The sequence below is a fragment of the Paramisgurnus dabryanus genome, chromosome 1, assembly GCF_030506205.2.
Source record: "Paramisgurnus dabryanus chromosome 1, PD_genome_1.1, whole genome shotgun sequence".
Classification (NCBI taxonomy): domain Eukaryota; kingdom Metazoa; phylum Chordata; class Actinopteri; order Cypriniformes; family Cobitidae; genus Paramisgurnus; species Paramisgurnus dabryanus.
In genome coordinates, this window is record NC_133337.1 from 14,204,049 (window position 1) to 14,223,276 (window position 19,228).

Consider the following 19,228-nt stretch of genomic DNA (forward strand, 5'->3'; position numbering starts at 1 on the left):
ATTGGCACAGTATTGGCATAGGTTGACCGGCAACTTCCGACAAGATCCCGAAGTGTTTATTCGATGGCACTTAATTATCCAATAGAATTTATTATACCGTGGCTCTATTTAAATGCAAATACATATTAAACAGCTGTCATTCCAGTTAACTCTTTCCCCACCATTGATAACTCGTCAATTAAGAGAAAACGCTTCCCTGCCAATGACAAGAATTTCAGGCTTTCAGCAATACCGCTATTATTATTATTATTCCGCAACTTATACAACCTGGAAGTAGCACCTCACGTGAAAGAGAAAGAACTCCATGTACGTTTTAAAGATCGCTCTGCATCTGATCTCTATCAAAAGTCCTTCGCAAAAATTGAATTATCTCAGCTTTTGCTCAAAATTGGGTGTTTTTGAAGAAACCTACCCATATTTGAGAGGTAATAAAAAGAGAACAAATCAAGGTAGGATGAAACAGGTTTTTTTTTTAAAGCAGAGGGCTGTCCTTTCATTTGATATATTGTTTGTTTATATATTTAAAGAAAAACATTTTCCGGAAGGCATTAAACTTTTGTGAACATCATGAAAAATGCTGGCGCTGGCTGTCAACTTTTTTTAAAACGCTGGCAGCGAAAGAGTTAACGATTAACTTCTTGTATGACCTGTGTCACATGATGTCTGAATTCATTCATACACTGCAAAAAAAAAAAAAAAATGACTTTCTTACTTAGTATTTTTGTCTTGTTTTTAGTAAAAATATCAAAAAAAAAATTCTTAAATTAAGATGTATTTTCTTGATGACCAAAAATACCTAGGAAAATAAGTCTAGCTTTTAGACAAATAATATAAACCTTAAGTAAATTAGTGCCTAAAACTAACAAAAAAAAATCTGCCTATATGGAATAAGAAGAAAATCTTATAAGTTTAAAAAGTTTACTTTTTTCATAAACACTTAATTTAAGAATTTTTTTATTCCATTGGCAGATTTTGCTTAATTTTTTTCTTATTTGTCTAAAAACTTCATATTTATACTACAATATACCATATATACTGTTTTACTGGTCAGTTTTCCTAATCGAATTCAGTATACTGTCACAGTATGCGATTTCGGATGTAGCGTCAGAAATACTACATCCCCATGTTGATACATCACGTGACATCCATCATCATAACAACAGGTGAGTTGTTAACTTGGACGATGTTAAAGAAGCGCAATTTAGCCAGAAAGAACAGGGTGCTTTTCTTATGTATTTACATTTGAATAGAGACTTTTACCGCTTTCCAACAATTTTTTATATGGCAACTAGAGATGCAACGATACATCGACCAATAAATGGTAACGGCTTATAAAAACAATTTTACACTACTGGCTATCGGATAGATTAAAAACAGCCAATAGTCATGGCCGATATATCCTGTCAATCAAAAGAAACTGGAAAACGCAATGAATTGGAGCTCTGTGTATAGAAAATGTAAAGAAACATCACTAGTTTAATGTTTGATATAAATGGTCATTATATGAATAAATAACATTGAGAAAATGTAATCTGCAGAATTTCGTTAATGCAAGTTAATATAACCAACATACTATCGATATCGGCATGGCAATACTATGAATTCGGACATACTACTCACCTACTCTTTTTCATCTACTTCATAGTATGGAAGTAGGCGATTTTGGACACACCGAAATACTTTTTATTGAATATATAGATTTATACATGTATAGTAAATTCTTAATATTGTTTTAAAGTGATAAAACAAAAATAACATTAGTTACCATCAGAAGGCCTTTATTAACTCTTTCCTGTAATTCACAAATTATCTCGTCAATTAAGAGAAAACGCTTCCCTGTCAAAGATGAGTTTTTACGGAAATCCATATTTCTGCTATTACCCACTAAGAAAACTTTTGTGTAAATCATAAAAAATGGTGGCGCTGGTTGGAAATGTTAAAAAAATGCTGGCGATGAAAGAATTAACCACATGGGGCTGTGTGGATACTTCTGTGAGGGATAGATTGCCTTTTTGGGGGGCTTAAAAGTGATGGACCCTGTTTTCTACCATTACAAAGCTTGGAAGAGCCAGAACATTTTCTAAAATAACTCAAATTGTGTTTGTCTAAAAAATTATGGAAATATGTATCTCATATCACATATGTATGTGGCTTAAGGTAAAATAAATCATGAGGTAGTTTTCATTGTTTTGTTGAACTACCCTTTTAAGGTCCTCCTGCTGATTTAGTTCACTTGTGCAGATACTGCATGTTGTTATTGTACACCATATCCCTTTGACTTTGTTCTGAAAATTAATCTGTTATTTTTAGTATTTTGACTATATTTGTATTTATAATGATAATAATACATTTAATTCTCATACAATCTTAAAAATGGAGATTCTATTAAGGGTTCTTCTTAGCAATGCCTTTAAAATGTCAATTTTTTTCCACAACCTTACATAAAAAATATGTGGCAATAAAAAGCAGTACACTGCCGTATCACATATGTTGTTAAACGTGGAACAAGTTGAGGTTGTGGACATATGTATGCGCTCCAAATGGAAATGGGGTTGCAGAAAACTAAGGGTTATGGGTTACCGAAGGGCACCTCCACACAGACGATTATACAGTACAACCAAGAAGGGCGATAAGGAAGAGTAAACAAGTTCCATTATGCCTGAGAATGTTCTAGCTCTGAACGTCTGAGTGCAGTCTGACTCACTGGCCTGCGTGGGTGACTTAGACCCATCTGAAACCCCCTGATACCTTCACCAGGAGAAAATAAGATATGATACTGAAACCATATGCCCTCTCATGTACTCCAGAGGACTTTCACATGTACTGTATATGAGAAATAGTAAATGAAAACTGCAGGGCAAACATCATCGCAAATATCTTTAGGACACATTTAGAGGGCTACCTTAGACAAACCAATGCTTTTCTGTACCAAAGTGCAGGATTTCATCTCATGGGAAAAGAAACAAGGCTGCACCCGTTCACCTGCATAGCAGAAGCATTTTACAGCTACACATGCACGTGTTAAACTTAAAGACGTTTAAAACCACTGACAAACAATAGGTTTTGCTTTAATTGATTGTAAGTATATATAAACTATCTTGCAAATGACACTGTATCTGTGTACCCCGTTACTGAATGAAAAAACTACTACTAGGCATTTAATGCATAAGTGAGCAGTCTAAATTATTCAAACTGAATTGCGAACCAATTCTGCTAAATCATTTGCTAAATTCATTAAAAAGAGCAAACTTCAAAAGAGAGATTAAACAGAGAGGCCATAAAGCAGCAAAATTTGTTGGAGAAGTGTTAATAAACTCATTATCTTGAGCAGGACAAACACAGTCCTGTAGGTCGCCATTGTTGTTAAATAACTTAAGAATGCCTATTGAAAACTATTGTTTTCATAACCAAACATATTGAAATTAATTTTCTTAAATGGTACCTCGACTATAAACACATGTATGGTTTAATAGATCAACACTGGGATTGGCTAAATGAATTTTTTATAAAACTCCAAGGCTGCCATATTGTTTACATCACAATACATACTGTACATCAAATGACTGCAATCAAAACCTTTTATTTGGCTACATGATAATCTTGTAATAATAATTAAATAAAAAAAGCCTATTTTCATACTTAGATACTGCATGTAAAAATAAGCTTCTTATATCAATGTCTATGTAAATGAGAATTAATTCATGGTCATCTTAAATGCGTATTAATTAAAAACATTTACACCATTAAATTACTGTATGGTAATGTCAGCTATCAGTAGTTGTCAGATAATAGCTATTGAAAGAGTGGATAATTTTTCTCCTTTCATGTTAGGCATGGACTGAAGATTGTAAACAGTTTATTAAATTCTTCTGAGTACATTTTGGCCCGGAGTAAAATGTTGATCAACACTAAACCAGTCTAAAAACCAGTTTCCCCAGTTGTAAATGCCATTGGCTGTTAAAGTCTTTTCTTGCTTATAATAAAATGAGATGATGATGACACATTTAGTTTACATGTTTACAAGTACACTTTCAGAATGCTCTCAATTATTACATGAAGATGCATACTGTATGCATATGTGAGTGTGGCGGTGATTATGGGGTTTCGCGTTGGGACGAGTGAGCATAAGGGCGAGAAGGAAAAACCACAGTATACTCATACAAAAATCTAGACTACACTACTGCATTGAACCATTTCGGTAAAGGACTTCCGGTTCTGTGCACATGTGTACCGAACGATTGCAATCTTAAAAAAGGCTTGTTTTCAAATATTTGAAAACTACAATACTAGAAATGCAATCAAAGATGTTAAAGATGAAAATATAACTTTATTTACACTAAATTTGTGCTCCAAATTAGTCTGGGTGCCAGCCAAATTTAGCCCCGCCCACAACATCCCACTGCCCAAAGTGACGTTGGAATTACGTCTTTTTCATGTAATTTTTGGACGTCCGAATCCGGTCCAAAAAAGGGGTTGTTTTGTAACGCCAGGCGACGTCTTATTTTTTAAAATGTTCTGCATGTCTAAAAATGTTGACAACCGTAGGACCGCCGTGTAAGGAAAAGAGACATGAAAAAAGCGAAAAGACATGATTGCCTCTGCACTTCACCCATCCACCGCACCGAAACCCTTCAGACATTTCCTGCCGGCTGTGGGATTCGAACTCTCGATCTCCGGGTTACAAACAAGTCTCTCTAACCACTTGGCAACATGGCCATACTTTCAGATTGTATATAAGGCATTCTTATTGCATTATATTAGAATATATTAGAATATTTTCATGTTAAATTGTCAGTATGGTCATATACTTTTAATATAACGAACTACACATTTAATTACATATTTTTAATGGTACATTTAGATGAATTTTGTATGTAGTTCAAGAAAGCAGAAAAAAACATTACTGTAATAATAATATAGACTATTCGTATGTATTAATCATGTTGGTACAATAATGCTGATATTTGTAAATAAACACATTTTATAGGCCTAATCATGTAATATAGACATAGGCCTGTCATAGACGTCCAAATGACGTCCAAAAATTACCCGGTTCAAACGTCAAATGTTGCCCGTTAATATGACGTCCAAATGACGTCCAAAAAATTACCCAGTTTAAACGTCAAATGTTGCCCGTCAATATGACGTCCAAATAGGGTCATGGTGGGACGTCCAAATAGTGGACCTAGTTTGGACGTCGAATAGATGTCCAGAATTGGTCATGGACCGACGGACCCAATATAGACATGATCTGCACGTCTATCCGACGTCCTGTGTTTAGTGGGATTGTAGGCTTGGGGATATTCGGTCTACCCATGGAACATTTCTCAACCAATCAAAATACAGCATTCAACAGACCAGTGGTATATGAAGTATTAAAGCATTACATTTTTCATGTTCAAGATACCAAAATGCTGTTCATGTAAACGAGAAAAAGAAAAAGATTTTTGCTCCCACAAATACCACATTAAAAGTTAAGCTACTATCGATCTTCTATTTTGGAAAAGAACAGCCTAGAAATTTCACAGTATAACTCCAGAGAAAAAAAATCATAGGTTTTGGAATGACATGATTGTTATTAAATGACAGAATGTTCATAAAGTAACCCTTTATGACACCACCTATGCTGTGGACATTTCTAAAGGGCTTTAAATGTCAAAATGGATCATCATTTCAATAGCAGCCGTGTACCATATCAGTCGCTTGATTTTTGTCAGTTCAACGAACGATTATTTGACCATCTATTCTGATCAGAGGTGTTATTTGATCTGTAAAGACTCAGATCCTCATATTCACTAAAAAACACTGTGCATAGTGTATTGATGTTGTTCTCATACAAAAACAAATCATCAACTGTATAGAATATAGTTGTGCATGTATAATGTTTCTTAAGTCATTATAATATGTACCCATGGGAACAATGTACTTCCTAAGTCGAGAATGCACAAAAGAGCTGTGCAATTACAGCAGCATTTTAAATATATATGTAATCGGAGCATAACAGCTTATGGGGACATTCAGAGAAAAATATGATGTGTAGGTTTTTGTGCAGCCAATAATGACACAGCGATTGCGATGACCAACAGTGTGTGAGTGTTAAAGAGAGAATTGAGGGAGAAAGATAAAAAGAGAACGTAAATCAAGGTATTTAATGGTCGGTGAGACAAGCCGCACACCATCTCGCAACGGTTTACAGCACCTCATTGCCACGGTAATGACAAAAACACATTCCCTGAAAATTGATGTGGGCTTTAACGGTGGGCTCTAATTTGTGTTAATGTCTAGACATTCCCCCACCCCCCCTCCCCGGTCCAAGGGAGACGCCCAGGACGTTAGTTTTACGCCCTGAAACGCACAAAAAAGGTCATCATCCATTATGTCCCCAAACAGACAGCGATCAATGGTGTCTAATATTCTCGCCTTGTAACTTTGTTGTTGCAGCTGACAAGAAAATCAAAACCATATTTATGATTGCCATTTTTCCTCCGGCCGAGCATTAAAGAGACCGTCTCTGCATCGGCAGATAAAAGACACGACCCAGCGGTTTGCTCACCCCCGTGTCCTTCGTCATTTAAATTGGCAGCCTATCCCGCTCACCCTACCACTTTAAAGCCCAGTTGTCCTTTAAAACATTTAAAGAGCTAAATAACGGCAGCAAGGCCATTTAGTTAAATCCGACCACCTGATTGGGGCCGAGGGTAGACAGATCTGCAGAATCAAAGCACCTGGGCTCTGCAGGACTGGTTATAGATTATGAAATGGTGCGTCTGGGAGATCATTAGATCAGTTCGGGGCTAGAGACACACAAAGGCATGAATATAATAAAAGCTATAACTCAGCAGGATGCCTGCAGAACAGCTCGGAGACAGAAAGGGTCAATTATGGCTTCCAGGCCATGTGATCGTTTTATGACACTATGGCATTGTAATAAATACAACAAAACAGGTATTACAAAAATCAATCAAACTATCATCAAATAATAAAGTTTAAACACGTGTGTGGTGTACAATATATATATAATGTTAAAAAGATAGGCAGAAAAAAACACATGGTACACAGAGTATTTTTCGGTTATGTAATTTGGAAAAACTCATTGTTATGACATTAAAGGAATACTCCAGCAAATAATGAAAATTACCCCATGATTTACTCATCCTCAAGCCATTCGCAATGTACGTGATTATCTTTATTCAGGAAAACACAATTGAAGTTATTTTTAAAAATGTCTTGGCTCTTTCAAGCTTCATAGCGGTAATAAACAGCGATTAGGGAACAACTTTTGACCGTAAAGACTAAAAAAGTGCATTCATCCTTCACAGAAAAGATCCGAGTGGATAAATATCAGGGTTAATAAAGGCCTTCAGGGTAATCAATTAGATTTTTTAAGGAAATATTCATATTTAAAATTTTATAAATTATAATACTATACCCAGCTTTCAGCGACATCCACTGCGCATTGCCCAGAGAGTAGCGTAGCATATAATATGTAAGATTCGCTGAGTTATTTTAGCTACAGATAGGGATACTCAATATTCTCCTCTTTATATAGAAATCCTCCACCATTGTCTCTAAAATTCTTGTTTTATTTGTGACTGGCGTTTTGGTTTTGTCTCTCCTCTTTGTCACTACGTATTGTATGCACTATGTTATGTACTGTACAACGGTGAAACACTCTGAAATTTTTTTCTTACAAAATTGCATCAATTACCCTCAGAAGGCCTGGAGCCATGTGGATAATCAAATAGTACGGGAAGCTTGTTGACGCTTTGGCCGTTCTGAAGTCTGTACATTAGTTCTCGGAACTAATTATTTGGTAGGAACCAAAGTTTACATTGTATGTTTCTCCAGAATCAGCCAGCGAAGAACATCTATGCTATATTCTGATTGGTTGCTGGTGTTTTGCCACTACTTGCCGCTGAAACGCGTCATAGCTCATTACCATAAAGTTGAGCTTCTTTCAACTTTCTGATTGACGCTCTGGTCGCTCCAAATGCAACGCCGGTGGATTTGACATTCCTTGCAGCTGAGAGAAGCCATCTTCCATTGTAAATTAATGACTTCCGGTAACTTTGGAAGCTCAAGTCGACGGCAGTGTGAACGTACAGAAAGGGATGGATTTTTGGGCTTCAAAGTTAAAAGTTGTTCCCTGGTTCCTGTTCATACCTTTATAAAGCTTGGAGGAGCAAGGATTGTGTTTGCCTGAAAAAATATGGTTATATGTATCTCAGATGGGTTAAGGGTGAGTAAATCATGGGGTAATTTTCATTTTTTCGGTGGAGTATTGCTTTAACCCCCCTGTTATATCAGTGGTCTAGAAATAAAACCCACTTTATTCTACATAAGGTAGGTTTTCATGGTGAACACCATGTTTGGATCATCACATGATCAGCCATGTTGTGGAAATCAACAGTAATAACCAGAAATGAATAAAAACTAATTTCAGGAACTAACCTAAAACTCTGACATTTCCCACAGAACATCATTTGTGACCCGTCACGGAAACCAGGGACTCAAGTCGGCAGCACAAGTTTCGAGAAAATGAGAAACAAAGTTTTTTTTTCGAAATTTGTGATTTTCGTTTTATTGCAGAATCTGTAAGTTGAGATCACGAAGAAGCCTCTCCATGTTTGAGATAGCAGTTTTTGTATATTTAAAAGCGTACATTTTGCGGTTAAAATAGGCTTGTTTTTCCGGAGATTCTAGCGTGCAGCGGGGGGCGTCATTGTCTGTGTGTATATTTACATACTGTATAAGCTTGTGTTTTCGCCTCCGCCCCCAAAGGGAACAGCGTGACTACTAAATAAGTATAGTTCGCCCAAAAATGAAAATAATGTAATTAATGACTCACCCTTATGTCATTCTAAACTCGGAAGACCTCCGTTCATCTTCGGAACACAGTTTAAGATGTTTTATTGTTAGATTTAGTCCGAGAGCTTTCCCCTTCATTGAAAATCTATGTATGGTTTCCATGTCCAGAAAGTTAATAAAAACATCATCAAAGTAGTCCATGTGACATCAGTGGGTCAGTAAGATTGTGTTGATGCATCGAAAATACAGTTTGGTCCAAAAATAGCAGAATTACGACTTTATTCAGCATTGTCTTCTCTTCCGGCTCGAGCGTGAAGTCACGTGACTGTAGTGACGCGCTGCCCTGTTCCTCAGACATGTTTGCTAAGTTTTTTTTTTTTTTTTCAAACTTATAGCCTGTGTCTCCCCAGACTGTAAAGCTCGGGCGCACAAAACAAAAGAAAAATAAAAGAAGCTGGGGCGGAACAAATAACAGTCAGCCGCATCGTACGTCAGCCGCGTCACTGACTTTATGCGGCGCCGCAGTCGGATGAAGTCAAAGTACCGCGAGAGCTCTTCAAGAAATCTTACGGAGTAGTTTAATTTCGACTCGCTCTCGCGGTACTTTGACGTCATCTCTATGTCAGTTCTTGCAGTGCAGCATGAGTCCAAACACACAGAAGTTACACAGATATCGTTGTATTCTTCATATAATTGGCTACATGTTTTGTCTATCAATATTTTCCATGAAGTCATTGGCTGATGGAGAAACGAGCGAGCCATTGGTAACCTCTCTAAAGGATGTCACGTTTTCGACGGCGCTGTTTGGATGATCTATTATACTACTTCCCTATTTTAAATACAAACTTTGAAGGCGGGTTCATGTGTTTAACGGAGTGTAAGCTCATATACCCTTACATGTTACGATTTAAATAGTCTTCAGATTATATATTATATTGTATTACCAGACATTCATGCGAAATCTGATGTAAACAATCTAAATTTCACGGATTATACGCATTTGTAGACAAATATGGTCATTGGATAATCTGAAACAGACTGGATTCGACTTGTGATCCCCACAAAGGTAAAAGAGTCATGTTTATTTTTGCGGGTTGTCATTTGGTCATAAAATACTACATATGATGCTAGAACATCTCAAAAAGGGTTTTACAGGGGGCATGGCTTAGCTAAATGAGATGTAAATGAGCCCTATTGTCTCCCCCAGCTGAAAAGAAGAGTCCCTTTCGTCTCGATTTTCTCGGTTTGAGTATTTCTGAGTTCCTATATTCAAATGGCCACAACTTCTCCAAATCTTATCAGATTTCCATGTGTTACACATCGTTGGAAAGCTTAGAAACTGCACTTTCAGAATCTGTGAATAACTCAAAATGCCCAGATCCGACTTGTGTCCCTACTTTCCGTGACTGGTCACATTTATTACCATAGACTGTAAAAAATATGTGTAACAGCATGAATGAGGTAAGTGGTGGTGAGTGACACCCGTGATGACCAATCAGCAGTGAGTATTGGCTATATTAGAGCTGGTTGGCTTTAGCTTGGTATGCGTCACGTCCGGACCCTCCCCTTTTCGCTGTGTTGATGGTGGCTTACGGTATGTGTTGTTGTTGTTACGTAGCATGCTGCTAACTCTTCACTATGCATATAACACTTACGATTTGCGCGCTATATTGCAGCTTGGCTTTCCATCCGTGCAGTGGTGTTGTTACTACAATCTAGCCCTCCTGTTCTTCTTGATGTAGTTTTACGGTTGCTTTAGCGAGGAGCTGTTGACTGCCCTTTCCGGTAAGTGAGCGCTGTTTTTGTATCACAAGGTCAGGTATATTTAAAAAGGGCTGAATGATTAAAGGGTGGGTTTTTGGTAATGTGTAGTCCCTGTATTCCAGCGTAACCGTGGGTGATCTGAATGCTGTGCATGCTTGGCCGTGGCTCGATACTGAAGCCTACCTAAAACTTTTTATCTATCCGCTTGTGGTAAGTCGAGGTAAGGGTATTAGTGGGGAATTTTAATTGTAATCTGGGATCTGCAATGTTACAGTCTGCGTTTGTTTATATTTTGTAGGATTCTCCCTTTCACTTTGGCTGATTATACATTTCAGCTTTAGTTTCATTTTCTACCGCCGCTGTGTGCTGCATAAACTTTGCTAAATTGCACAGTATTATGCTGGGAATTGTTGCTGCTGTCTGGTTTCTGTGAAGTGTTCCGTTATATGGAAACGTCCAGCTGAGCGGGGAATCGCGTAGCATACTCGAGCTGAGCGTCTGTGTTTGTTGGTCTCAATTGTAGCCTTACTGCTGCTGCTTAACTTTTGTTTTCGTTTCTTTTTTTTGAATAATTGTATGTGGATTTTTGCATTCGTTATTAGTTAGTTTAAATTGTATTCCTTTATTTTGTTCTTGTTTAAATATTTGTGTAATGGAGTGGGTTGTGACTTTTGTGATTTATTTTGTGTATGTCTGACCAATATTCTTTTTGATATTTATTTTGTGTTTAATTTTCTTTCAGGAGCTGAGGTCCCCACGGGTGAAGGATCTGGTGGTGGTGGTTGTACTATCCCAACGTTTGCTGTGTTACACCTTTTTGGAGTGTATGATTTGTAATCTAAGTTCACGGTGTGGTGTGTATGTGAAGTGTGCTCTTTGACAACGTGCGCCGGTGATCACTCCTGTGGGTAACCTCAGCCCTGTATGTTGTATTTGTTTTGATTTATTCTTTATCCAGCTGCCACTTACCGCATAACTTGCAGTAAGAATATTGTTGAAATCTGAAGTGATGCGATCCGTCTTGTCTTGACATTGAACTGATTGGAGGTGTAACATACTCCTTTTAAAGAAAAATTAACTGTTCTATTTTTTTTATTACTGATTAATAAATTTTGTATTTTTGATACTCATGTTCTCTGTCTGCCTTTAATTATATATGAGAAGTGAACCTGTGTGACCTAGTGGTCATTTTTGTTTCCTGGGTAGTTCCCAGGTGGCGTAGTCAAATTCCTCTGCAAGTAGGTGAACTTGCATTGATAGCTGTAGAGCGTCACTTCGCCACATTTGGCGTAGTCTCGGCAGGGCCTCTATTGTGTAGTGCAGAGACGTGAGTATCATTTTGTGGTTAGTGTTGGTATTTTGTGTGTCTGTTTTTGTTTTCTTTTTCTCTTTTTTTTTGCAGAAACCAGGCAGCAGTATTCTATTTTGTGAGTTAATGTGAGGAACATCCCCACTGGGTCTTGTATTTTCTTCAGTAGTGGTGAGTGCTTGTGCGTTTTACCATTATGGATGATGAATTGCGTGAGTTGAGAGAATTGGTTGCCCAGTTAAAGGCAGATAATGAAAGATTGCGACAGGAACCAGTGGCGAGTGCTCCGCCTGGCCCTTCTAATGTACCAATTCCAGCCACCGGAGATCCCCCACTCACTGGTGCGGGTGCATCAGCGACGGATCGATTTGTCTTTGTCCCTCGGGATCGTAGGTGCCCAAAATTTAATGGTAGGTCCGGCATTACGATCGATGAATGGGTAGAAGAGGCTGAGGCCTGTATGCGACTTCGCCATCTCTCTACAACTGATCAGGCATTTTTTTTGGCTGATCATTTGGAGGGTGAGGCGAGAGAGGAGATTCGTTATCGGCCAAGGGATGAGAGGGAGGATCCAAACAAAATTATTCAAGCGTTGCGTGAGTTGTATGGTTGCACGAGTTCTTATGTGGCTCTTCAGGAGTCCTTTTTTTCCAGGAAACAACAGGACGGGGAGACCTTGTTAGAGTTCTCCCTGGCCCTGTTGAATCTCCTGGAAAAGGTGAAAACTCAATCACCCCATGGTATGCCAAATGCAGACATTTTATTGCGGGATCAATTTGTGGAACATGTGAGTGATGGTGCCCTACGACGTGAGCTGAAACAATTAGTCCGTCGCCAACCCACTATTAAATTACTGGATGTCCGCAGTGAAGCTATGCGTTGGGAACGTGAGGGAATGCCTGGGGGGTCACGCGGTCGAAGTCAATCGGTTCCATCTGCGTATGGCATTCAGTATGGGGTACAGGGACATCAGCATACCCATAGTAATATCTCGTCGACTTCTGAATTGAGTGAATTGCGTGAAATGCTAAAAAAGCAGCAGCTACAATTAAATCAATTAACTCAAAGTGTGGCTCAGATTCAAAACCCCCCTTCACGGTCGCAAGCACCTAGGCTGAGTCAGATTATTTGTAGAAGGTGCCAGCAGCCTGGTCATTTTGCCAGAGATTGCGATCGGGAACGGAGGCCTTCCCATTTTCCCGCCTCGCGTGTAGATACAGCATCAACTAGGGGTGGGCAGTCACAGTCCAGGCAACCGTCGGAAAACTAGTTCCCGCTGAGCTGCAGAGCCACAGCTCGGTCGGGGAAAGGACAGGCTCGGGTGCTTTTGGTAATTTAGATTTTATGTCTCGTCTCATGTCAAAGTGTCCGCAACTCGACGTGCGTATGGGTGGGGTGAGTGTACCTTGCCTGGTGGACACTGGTTCTATGGTGTCCACCATTACGGAGAGTTGTTTCGTGACAAATTTTGGGTCGAGGGGTCAAGAACAACTTAGGTCGTGCCATTGGTTACAGCTTCGGGCCGCCAACGGTCTCTCAATTCCTTACATTGGTTATTTGGAACTTGACGTACAGCTTTGTGGGCGGGTAATTTTGGGTTGTGGAGTGCTGGTTGTCAAAGATCCTCCAGGTAGTTTGTGTGCTCGGGTTCCTGGGGTTCTTGGAATGAATGTCCTGAGCCGCTGCTACCGGGAGCTCTTTGGCCAGCATGGCCCAAGTCTTTTTGATTTACCCGGCGTGTCACAGGCCCCCACTTCGGTTTTTCAGGCACTACAGTATTGCCATCATGTTGAAATTCAATCAAGTCCAAATCAGGGGGGTCGAGTTAAGGTGCGGGGACATCGGACGTGTCGCATCCCAGGGGGCACCATGAAATTGGTTGCCGTAACATGCTCTGCGCAATACTCAAGCGGTACGGTACTTTTTGAGCCACCAGATACTGGTCTCCCAGCCGGTTTGCTGGCATCTCCTGCTTTGGTACAAGTGGACCGGGGTACAGCCTATGTGCCTGTGGTTAATGTAGGCACAATGGATGTAATGATGTATGCTAGTACAGTTATAGGCACTATTAATCATGTTTACGTGGTTAGTTTACCCCCAGGGGTCACTGAGGTTCAGGAAGTCCCGGCTAGGGTGAGTTCTCAATTAGTGGAGGCGTCCCCTTCGGTGCAGGAGCAGATTAGTGAAATCGATTTATCTGTGCTGTCAGTGGAGGAGCAATCCAAGGTAAAGACCCTATTGCATAAGTACTCATCTGTGTTTTCCTTGCATGATGGGGATTTAGGATGTACCAATCTTATTTCACACGAGATCCCTTTGTTTGATGAGGTCCCTGTGCGGCAGCGATACAGGCGTATTCCCCCCTCTGAGTACGAGGTAGTGAAGGCACACATTAACCAGTTGTTGGAAGCTCGCATAATTCGAGAAAGCTGTAGTCCTTACGCTTCACCAATCGTTTTGGTTAAGAAAAAGGACGGTAGTCTACGCATGTGCGTGGACTACCGTCATTTAAATTCAAAGACACGGAAGGATGCCTTCCCCCTACCCCGTATTGAGGAGACGTTGGACTCGCTGGCAGGGGCCTGTTGGTTCTCCACCATGGACCTTGCCAGCGGGTACAATCAGGTCCCGGTAAGTGAGGTAGACCGCCCAAAGACAGCTTTCTGCACTCCGTTCGGGCTTTTTGAATGGAATCGGATGCCGTTCGGGCTGTGCAACGCCCCCAGCACCTTCCAGAGATTGATGGAACGGTTGTTTGGGGACCAACAGTGCCAGTCCCTCCTTTTGTACCTTGATGATATTGTTGTGTTCTCCTCCTCAGTTGACCAACATTTAGCTCGAATGGAGGTAGTTTTACATCGGTTGTGCAGGGAAGGGTTGAAGGCCAAATTGTCAAAGTGTGCCTTTTTCAGACGAGAGGTGCAGTACTTGGGTCATGTGATCTCGTCAGAAGGGGTCTCCACAGACCCAGGTAAGATTGAGGCAGTTTCTCAGTGGCCGCTGCCGACTAGTGTGTCAGGGTTGCGGTCATTTTTGGGGTTTGCTAGCTATTACCGCCGATTTGTGGAGGGGTTTGCGAAGTTGGCCGCCCCCCTCCACAGATTGGTGGCTGAGCTGGCAACTCCAAAGCGGACAAAGCGTGAGTCTCGGGAGTTTGCGGAGGCGTGGTCTACTGAGTGCCAGAGTAGCTTTGAGGAGTTAAAGTGTAGACTGACAACAGCCCCTGTACTTGCCTATGCTGACTTTACACTCCCTTTTATTTTGGAGGTAGATGCCAGCCATGGAGGTTTAGGGGCAGTTCTTTCACAAGAACAACAAGGTAAGGTGCGTCCCATCGCTTATGGTAGTCAAGTGGGCCATGACCGAAAAATTTCGTGAATATCTATTAGGACAGAAGTGTATAGTCTACACTGACAATAACCCCCTTAGCTACCTGACCTCAGCCAAGTTGGGTGCCATGGAACAGCGTTGGGCTGCCCAGTTGGCTGCTTTTGACTTCGAGCTGAAATATAGGTCAGGTAAGAGCAATCGCAATGCTGACGCTCTGTCCCGTCAAAACCCCCCTGGGGTAGCAGAAATTCAGGATTGGTACCTGGGTGCGGCTGTTCCAGCTGCCTTGCGTCAAGCTGGCCAAGAGGGATTGGTGACTCGGGTAAATCAAATTGTATCATTTCCCGGTAATTCCACTAGTGATATGTCCATTAAGCAGCAGGCCGATTTGGTTATTGGAGAGATTCTGGTGTTCTGGAGGCGTAAATTGCCACCTAGTTCTGAAGAACGTAGGAAACTCTCTAGGGCTACGGTGATCTTGTTGCGGCAGTGGAGCCGCCTGGTGGAGATTGAGGGTGTGCTTTATCGTCGGGTGTATCGCCCAGATGGTGGGGAAGAGGTCCTGCAGGTGCTATTACCGGCGGCCATGAAGCCTGAGGTGTTGACGCAGCTGCACCAGCTGCATGGGCACCAGGGGGTGGAGCGCACTACGCAGCTGGTGTGGCAACGGTGCTACTGGCCCGGGATGTCGGTGGATATTGCTCAGTGGTGTCAGGAGTGCGAGCGGTGCCAGTGTGCCAAAGGGGTTCAGCATGCCCCCGCTGCCTTCATGGGGCATCTGTTGGCCGCACGGCCAAATGAGATCCTAGCATTGGATTTCACAGTGTTAGAGCCCTCGAGCTCTGGTCTGGAGAATGTGTTGGTTATGACCGACATTTTTACTAAATATACCTTGGCTGTACCCACCAGGGACCAACGAGCGGAGACGGTGGCGCAGGTTTTGGTAAATGAATGGTTTTGCAGGTTAGGCGTACCAAGTCGCATCCATTCAGACCAGGGCCGTAATTTCGAGTCGGGTCTCATTCAGCAGCTTTGTGGTTTATACGGAGTCGAAAAATCGCGCACTACACCATACCACCCGGCTGGTAACGGCCAGTGTGAACGTTTTAATAGGACGTTGCACGATTTGTTGCGCACTTTACCAGTGGCGAAAAAAAGGGATTGGCCATCTTGCCTCCCTCAGGTTTTGTTTGCGTATAATACTACCCCTCACCAAAGCACAGGAGAATGCCCTTACTACTTGATGTTCGGGCAGGAGCCTAGACTTCCGGTTGACTTCCTGCTTGGTAGGGTTGAGGAACCGCTGGCTGGTAGTGTCCATCGGTGGGTCCTGGAGCACCAGGATCGGTTGCAGGTGGCTTTTGAGGGTGCTCGTGAGCGGTTGGGGGTTGCAGCCAATCGCCGAAAAGCACGCCATGATCTACAGGTACGAGAATCTGTACTGAAGGAGGGTCAGTTGGTATATCTCCGCAATTACAGCGTGAGAGGTCGAAACAAAATCCATGACCAGTGGAGCTCTGTGTTGCATCAGGTCATCAAGGCACCCACAGAGGGAGGTGTGGTGTACACCATTGCCCCTACTACAGATTTAGACAAATTGAAGCATGTGCACCGATCTTTATTAAAGCCACAGATTGGTAGGAGCCATTTCCCTGTCCTGCAGGATGTGCCATTAGTGGAACCTGTGCAGCTACGGGAGGATGACTTGGATGAGGGTGATTTATTCGTTTTGTTTGGTGTCTGAAACTGCTCTGGGTACTAGTCGTTCAGCACCGCAGGGTACGGTCCAGCCTGCCCCTCAAGAGTTTGGCGTAGCTCCGGAAGTAGAAGGAATTTCTGGGACAGGGGTAACCATGCAGCCAGTACTGAATCCCCTGTTAAGTTCCGGGGATCCTCCCGTAAGTTCTGTGGTAGCAGGGGAAAGTATGGTGAGGAGGACTGGAAGGCGTACTGCCGGGCAGCACTCTAATGTACACCACCTCCCACGGTCAGTGGGGGAAGGTACTGTGTCTAGTATCGTGAGTAGTGCAGTTGGTGCTCTGTTTCGTCCATGGGATTGAAGGGTTAGGGGGCAGGTTTTTGCGTAACTCATCGTCGGGGCGACGATGCAGAAGCTGGGGGTGGATTGTAACAGCATGAATGAGGTAAGTGGTGGTGAGTGACACCCGTGATGACCAATCAGCAGTGAGTATTGGCTATATTAGAGCTGGTTGGCTTTAGCTTGGTATGCGTCACGTCCGGACCCTCCCCTTTTCGCTGTGTTGATGGTGGCTTACGGTATGTGTTGTTGTTGTTACGTAGCATGCTGCTAACTCTTCACTATGCATATAACACTTACGATTTGCGCGCTATATTGCAGCTTGGCTTTCCATCCGTGCAGTGGTGTTGTTACTACAATCTAGCCCTCCTGTTCTTCTTGATGTAGTTTTACGGTTGCTTTAGCGAGGAGCTGTTGACTGCCCTTTCCGGTAAGTGAGCGCTGTTTTTGTATCACAAGGTCAGGTATATTTAAAAAGGGCTGAATGATTAAAGGGTGGGTTTTTGGTAATGTGTAGTCCCTGTATTCCAGCGTAACCGTGGGTGATCTGAATGCTGTGCATGCTTGGCCGTGGCTCGATACTGAAGCCTACCTAAAACTTTTTATCTATCCGCTTGTGGTAAGTCGAGGTAAGGGTATTAGTGGGGAATTTTAATTGTAATCTGGGATCTGCAATGTTACAGTCTGCGTTTGTTTATATTTTGTAGGATTCTCCCTTTCACTTTGGCTGATTATACATTTCAGCTTTAGTTTCATTTTCTACCGCCGCTGTGTGCTGCATAAACTTTGCTAAATTGCACAGTATTATGCTGGGAATTGTTGCTGCTGTCTGGTTTCTGTGAAGTGTTCCGTTATATGGAAACGTCCAGCTGAGCGGGGAATCGCGTAGCATACTCGAGCTGAGCGTCTGTGTTTGTTGGTCTCAATTGTAGCCTTACTGCTGCTGCTTAACTTTTGTTTTCGTTTCTTTTTTTTGAATAATTGTATGTGGATTTTTGCATTCGTTATTAGTTAGTTTAAATTGTATTCCTTTATTTTGTTCTTGTTTAAATATTTGTGTAATGGAGTGGGTTGTGACTTTTGTGATTTATTTTGTGTATGTCTGACCAATATTCTTTTTGATATTTATTTTGTGTTTAATTTTCTTTCAGGAGCTGAGGTCCCCACGGGTGAAGGATCTGGTGGTGGTGGTTGTACTATCCCAACGTTTGCTGTGTTACACCTTTTTGGAGTGTATGATTTGTAATCTAAGTTCACGGTGTGGTGTGTATGTGAAGTGTGCTCTTTGACAACGTGCGCCGGTGATCACTCCTGTGGGTAACCTCAGCCCTGTATGTTGTATTTGTTTTGATTTATTCTTTATCCAGCTGCCACTTACCGCATAACTTGCAGTAAGAATATTGTTGAAATCTGAAGTGATGCGATCCGTCTTGTCTTGACATTGAACTGATTGGAGGTGTAACATACTCCTTTTAAAGAAAAATTAACTGTTCTATTTTTTTTATTACTGATTAATAAATTTTGTATTTTTGATACTCATGTTCTCTGTCTGCCTTTAATTATATATGAGAAGTGAACCTGTGTGACCTAGTGGTCATTTTTGTTTCCTGGGTAGTTCCCAGGTGGCGTAGTCAAATTCCTCTGCAAGTAGGTGAACTTGCATTGATAGCTGTAGAGCGTCACTTCGCCACATATGGACGAAGCGTCTGTGACGTTTTTGAAGCTTAAAGTGGCTGATCATGTGATGATCCAAACATGGTGTTCACCATGAAAAGCTACCTTATGTAGAATAAAATGGGTTTTATTTCTAGACCACTGATATGACAAGGGGGTTAAAGCAATACTCCAGGGAAAAATGAAAATTACCCCATGATTTACTCACCCTTAAGCCATCCAAGATACATATGACCATCTTTTTTCAGGCAAACACAATCCAGCTCTTCCAAGCTTTATAAAGGTATAAACAGGAACCAGGGAAC

The 19,228-nt window shown here is 41.4% G+C and overlaps 1 long non-coding RNA gene across 7 annotated transcripts; it reads left to right on the top strand.

The window, feature by feature from the left end:
- The first annotated feature begins 10,258 nt into the window (after nt 1–10,258).
- LOC135760627 (uncharacterized) lies at nt 10,259–18,925 on the top strand. Of its 7 annotated transcripts, none has more exons than XR_012335677.1 (4): nt 10,259–10,593; nt 10,695–10,782; nt 10,871–12,052; nt 18,401–18,925. It is a non-coding gene; the product is annotated as an uncharacterized lncRNA (long non-coding RNA). The 7 variants fall into 7 exon arrangements; XR_010537449.2 differs by having other exon boundaries at nt 11,315–12,052; XR_010537450.2 differs by having other exon boundaries at nt 10,259–10,792; nt 11,315–12,052.
- The last annotated feature ends 303 nt before the right edge of the window (nt 18,926–19,228 follow it).